The sequence below is a fragment of the Ceratina calcarata genome, unplaced genomic scaffold (assembly GCF_001652005.2).
Source record: "Ceratina calcarata isolate Rehan_Ccalc_2016 unplaced genomic scaffold, ASM165200v1 scaffold673, whole genome shotgun sequence".
NCBI classification, from domain to species: domain Eukaryota; kingdom Metazoa; phylum Arthropoda; class Insecta; order Hymenoptera; family Apidae; genus Ceratina; species Ceratina calcarata.
In genome coordinates, this window is record NW_017177987.1 from 50,544 (window position 1) to 57,285 (window position 6,742).

The following is a 6,742-nucleotide window of genomic DNA, read 5'->3' on the forward strand; positions in this document are numbered from 1 at the left end:
GATAGAGGGCGTTCATTTAGTTTATCGTTCATATCATTAGATTTACCTATTAACAAATTGTTCATGTTAGTCTCCTAGAGAAAATGTTGTTTATTATAAAAAAGAGAATCGTTGTCGTGAAACGTTGAGAGTCGTCGAATGTCGAGTTCAGTAATGAAATGTACTGCGGTGAGTCGAGTTGTAATAGTGTCGTTCGCGTCGAAATATAATATTGCATCGGAATACGTTTAAAGTGCAAGAATACGAATTATCGAAACATTACAACACTTAAAATTAGTATTTAATAGTTACGGTTCACAATATCTATTTCAATTGTATACCCGTTCCCAAATTTAATCCCACAATACTTTTCATAAAAACATGGAAAACATAATTCACAAGCGCACCATGCACACTTTAACAGTGAAACATTTTCGCAATCACATAATTTTAATTCATGTGGAAAACATACTTCGCTAACGTTTTTAAAAATAGGTTTTTCTATATTTGTCAATCCGGCTGAATACCACGCATACAATAACATAGGCTTAAAAACAGGTACACTCAATTGATTTTGAATTAAGGAATGTATTGTTAAATCGTCCGATCTTCTAGTTAAATTTACCTTATTTTCTAGTACGTACGTGCAATATTGCAATTTTTTAATAAAAAGTTTTACTTGGCGATAGAAATACACATCGCATGGCTGTATTAAAGGAGTACATTTTGGGGGTATAATGGCAAGTTGCCAGTTTCTATTATTCTCGCTATCTGTAAATATACTTTTATAAACATCGCCCATATGTCCGCCCCACGAATCCACAATTAATAAGAAATTATTATTTACAACGTATGGTTGCAGAACTTTTCGTAAATATTCCGCGTACAAGTGCTTCGTTAATTTTCCAGATTTGCTACATGTTACAACTACGTTTTTTAATTTTTTTATCAAGGTATCAATTTCTTTCTGCACTCTTGGACCAAATTTATCAGCCGTTTCTTGTAAACAAATAAATACCAAGGATACAATGTGGCCTGACATAGTTATTGTGTACTGCGCAGTATACGAATGCGTTAATTTATTTACGCTATCTGTTTGAACAATAACATTTTTTACTCCTTTAATGTCTAACGTCATATTTATAGATGACTGATACTGACAGCCCGTCTGGTCTGTATTAATTATAAAATTAGCGTCATAATTGTGGGACATATTCCTAATTTCTGTTTGGAATATCGTTGCATTTTGCAGAACGCCTGCACTCGATGATACATCCGCTTTACTCATGAATCTCGTAATTTTACGCTGCCGTATTTTATATTTATTTTTTAATTTCTCGGCCCATCCTATACTGGCAATAAATTTATTAAATTGCAATTCACGAGCAAAAGATAAACCCCATTGTTGTAGCATGCAAGTAGTAATTTATTCATGATTCTCTTTTGCTTCTTTAAACCTCTGGACGATCATACTATTTATCTTTGTGTACTTGTCAAAATCAGTACCCCCTTTAGCGATATCTGCTTCCCATCTGAAGAATGAACAGAAAAATACTTTACATATATTATATTATCTATATTTCAGACAGTATAAATGAAATCATATAATGAATTGAAAATCAAAGAGTTTCAGAAAATGTTTCCTTTTCAATAACGATGCACCATTTTTTTGCAGCGTCTCCAGAGACCACGACGGATGTGCTTTAGCGAGTGCCACAACTTTTTTCTCATAATCTAAAGATATCCGCTCACTCCGTTTTATAAGTTCTCCATTCCATTCTTCTTCCTCATCGGAAGTACCCGTTCATGTTTCGGAATCATCGCTTACACTATCATCCATAAATATCAGTTCTTCATCTTGTTTCATGTCTATTTCGTCCAACATGATAATTATACGACTGTACATTTCAGCCGCAATTTGTTCAGTAATGTCTGACGATTCGACCAACTTCATCTCCGTCATGAAACCATTTTCTTTTAACATTTCCCCACACGTTTTCCACGCACAACACATATGTATTTTTAAACTTGACGATTCTTCATCGACAACTATTTCCTCACGCGAAGGACCAGCTATCACTTTATCACATTCCATTTTTTTAAGTACGGACGGGACAAATTCTTGAAATAGATTCTGCGACGTTTCGATGCAGACTGATGACCGAAGAAAAAAATGTAAAAATTGCTTGGACAATGTTTCACTGTTAAAGTGTGCATGGTCGCTTGTGAATTATGAAAAGTATCATTCGCAATATTGTACTTATAGTTCATAATAAGCGCCTTCCTCGAAAAACATTGTTCAATATATTACCTTCAAACCTGGTAGACAGTCGTAAGTACCGAATGATTCTTACAAAAAATTCGGTAAGAATGGTTCATAGAGAAAAATATATTTACAGTGCGCTTACAGAAAAATACACGTAAATGTGTTTAATAATGTTACTTCCAGTGTACTTCCTATTCGTATTAATTTGATTGTTCACCCCGAAACGGTGAAGCGAGTAAATGAACCGTGGTTGATTTCAAATGAACTACATCGATTGTATGGCTCTCACGAATTTATTAGAAAAGGTCACAATACGCACAAGCAAATACACCCTGTCGTTCTGATTCAGAAAAACGAAGTGAAGCCCGATCGGCTCGGGATGCCGANTGTCCTGGTCGAGCCCTAGTCGACGCTTCATCATCTTATCAGCTACATTCAATCTTACAATAGTTTATCGTTTGCAAATGCCGCGTTCGTTGTTCTCGTATTCACCCAGGCAAGCCTGTGGCGCAGGAAAAACTCAACGCATTTTTCTCACGCTGAGAAAACCATACGCCAAGAACAACGATTCCAAAATTACGGGAAACTACTTAAAGTTAATATATACATACGCGACGCGTCGCCATTGACTAGTTTCTTAGAAAGTACGAATCGCGACCTAATTGATGTTTCCCATGCTAATCTGGCCGAGCCGCGAGCGCGACAGGCGAGCCACTACCCTAGAGTGACCACCCTTCCCAGGTGACGCGCTCAGCGGCAACAACGCCCGAGCCTAGGAACACGATTAGTCCCTATCTCCACGAAGGGCCCCTCGCTTTTAACGGTCGTATTCGACCGAGGAGAGGTAACAACGGAACCCCGTGTCCGCCACAGCGACCTATCGCTGGGGTCGAGCGCCCACCTGCCGAAGTCTGCCGTCTCCGACTCATGCCTTACAAAAGCGTCAGGAACATCCTCCCCCCCATACAAAATCTCCGGATTTTGTACCATCCAAGTATTGCACCTATGCAAACTGGACCAATTTCCTAGTAGGCCTCTTCAGCACCCCGTTCGCCGTTCTAACTTCGGCTATTCGAACTTGCCCGTCCGCGCCTGGAAAGACGCTTACAACCACGCCTTTGCGCCATTCATTCCGCTCCGCGTTATCATCTGAGATTAGTACTATGTCGCCTACTTTTAACGGCGATTGTGCTTCTCGCCACTTCTTCCTAGGAATTAGCGTAGGAAGGAACTCCCTCAGTCATCGTCGCCAAAACCTATCCGCGAAATATTGCGCGACTTGCCAGCCCTTTCGGGAACACCCCGCCTGAAGATCAAACTTGCTTATCCTAATTTGTCCCGACGAAGAGCCTAACAAAAAGTGATTCGGCGTTAAGGCCTCCTCGTCACGAGGGTCGACTGAAGGAGTATTCCCACAATCCGACGGGCATCCGATAAATGTCGGATGCGACAGCTCGAAAACTAGCGAAATCAGGGCTGTAGTCGGTAGGATAGAGTATAGGGAAAAGCGTGTAAAAGCAGAAGGGTCATGGGCCCCCGGTCGAAAAGGACTTCGAATATGCGGACTGACCACCCGCTGTTTGGGTTCGACTAGTCGCTTGGTGATCGGACAGCGACATTTTCGGAGCGAAACCAAGGAAAGCCTACCCTGCGATTCCCTCCGACAGTCCCTTGAAGTAGATCGTTAGTTAATAACTATTTCAGCCGAGAAAAAGAACGCCGAGGCAAATTATAATGCAAATAAGAATATGATAATACGAATCATTGATGCGAAGCAAATATACATATATTGTAATTTGCATGATGTTAATAAATAATGTTTTAGCTTTTGGGAACCAATAGATTTTGTGTATAGAGAAGATACTGTTTGAAGTATCGCCCTCGCTTCTCATTGGTTGTATGAATCATCTTTTTCTCTCATTCCACCATTCTCTTTCAGGCACTTGAGTACATAATGTAAACACTCTGTTGACCTCACGTCATTCGCCAAGGATGTAGAATTCTATTGGTTCTGTGAACCATTTTTTCCTATCATTCCACCATTCTTNTCGTCCGTTTTTAACCCGCTTAAAACCTCTGATGCATTACTACACCAACCGTGCATTTCCCAGTTAGCGAATTTATTTATCTCGATCGCTTGTCGAACCCTATCGGTCGCCGATTCTATAGTTTCGCAACTATCCAGAAAATCATCCATATAGCAATTTTCGATCAGACTAAACGCGGTATCCGGAAAAATCGAAAAGTAACGCGATGCATTTTTGTTTTTAATGTAGATCGCGGTGCATGGCGATGACTTTGCCCCGAACAGCATCGAGGTCATCCGATATTCGACCGGCTCTCCCAGCCTATCCGCTCCTCGCCATAAGAATCTCTGCGCGTCCTGATCCTCCTCGCGTATCTTGATTTTCAAGAACATGTCGCGAATGTCTCCTTTCACAGCATACGCGAATTGCCTGAATCGCATAATGACTCCCGGAAGGGACTTTAATAAATCCGGACCCGTTAACAGAAGGTCATTAAAACTTACGCCCTCCTCTTTTGCCGCCGCGTCCTTAACCACCCGTACTTTATTCGGTTTATTGATATTGTATACCCCGAAATGCGGTAAATATCGAAGTCTCTTTCCCAACGGTACAGCCGTAGCTTTCTGCGCGTAACCCTTTTCGAACATCCGGTCTATTTCCCGATAGTACATCTTCGCGTATGCCTCGTCGCGGTCTAATTTTTTCTCTAACGATTTCAACCGTTGTAACGCCGTCTTTCTACCGTCTGAAAACGTAACGTGGTCCTCTTTCCATGGCAAACCGACCTGCCATTCCCGGCCCGTGTGCGTACACGTGGCTTCTAAGATTTCTAAGGCGCGCCTATCCTCACGTTTCGCCTTGACATGCGTACTAATACCGATCGCTTCGATGTCAAAATATAGCTTCATCTGTTTATCTAATTCCTGTTCCATAGCAGCGGCACATCTACCTGATCAATTACGGTGATACATTCCCGTTTCCGTTCAAAAAACCCTCCGTGTACCGACCATCCCAACAAACAACGGGAAACAAATAACGTCCCTCTTTCTAATTCTCTATATTCTCTTGTAATAATTAATTGACAATTATCCTGCCCGATGATCATGTCTGGTGCTGTCTCATAAGCTTCGATTTCGATTCCCGATTTTTGTCATAACAAAGCTCAACAATTTCCCGACTCACACGTTGTTCCGGTAACGCTAACTCGCTCACCACGAGTACATTGTTTAACTCGAAAGACCTATCATTACCCCTAATCGTTAGATTTACTTTTTCGGTGCACAACGCGATTGGAGTCACTCCCTACTCCTCTCAATACCTTATGAGCTTGCGTTACTTCAGCTTCTATCTCCCTAACTATTCCAGAGTTTATCAGCATAACGGTCGCACCTTCATCTAATAGTGCGTAAACTACCTTCGAATCGCGCGGGCCCTCTATAACTATTCGCACATATTTTAACAGCGAACTGGCCCTGGCTAGTCATGGCCCCGATCGAGTAGGAGTCTGCGTTTCGACCTTAGAGACTACCGGGTTCTTCGCTTCCGTATGCAACAACGGATGATGGCGACGGCCACATCTATCATACGCCCGCTTTTTATACGCGGTTTGTAAATGTCCAGTCGCTAAGCAATTATGACATCTACCCTTATTTCTTATGACCTGCCAACGTTTAGTTACCGGTAACCTCGCGAATTGCGAACACGCCTCGGTATTGTGCGTCCGATCACAACAAGCGCATCTCGTGGTCGATTCCCCTGGGCGCATCTCTCCGCTCTCTGAGACCCCGCTATCGTTCGTCGCGAAAACGCCTCTACCCCTTTGATAATGTGTTCGCGCCGCGCACTTCGAATAACTCGATGCCGTACGCGGTTCATATTGAATTATTCCTGCCTTGACGGACATAACCGCCATGATGTAAAAACATAAGGTGTGTTCTTGCGCATCCATTTGAATATCCATCTGTACACGTTCTCTTGTAATAATTAATTGACAATTATCCTGCCCGATGATCATGTCTGGTGCTGTCTCATAAGCTTCGATTTCGATTCCCGATTTTTGTCATAACAAAGCTCAACAATTTCCCGACTCACACGTTGTTCCGGTAACGCTAACTCGCTCACCACGAGTACATTGTTTAACTCGAAAGACCTATCATTACCCCTAATCGTTAGATTTACTTTTTCGGTGCACAACGCGATTGGAGTCACTCCCTACTCCTCTCAATACCTTATGAGCTTGCGTTACTTCAGCTTCTATCTCCCTAACTATTCCAGAGTTTATCAGCATAACGGTCGCACCTTCATCTAATAGTGCGTAAACTACCTTCGAATCGCGCGGGCCCTCTATAACTATTCGCACATATTTTAACAGCGAACTGGCCCTGGCTAGTCATGGCCCCGATCGAGTAGGAGTCTGCGTTTCGACCTTAGAGACTACCGGGTTCTTCGCTTCCGTATGCAACAACGGATG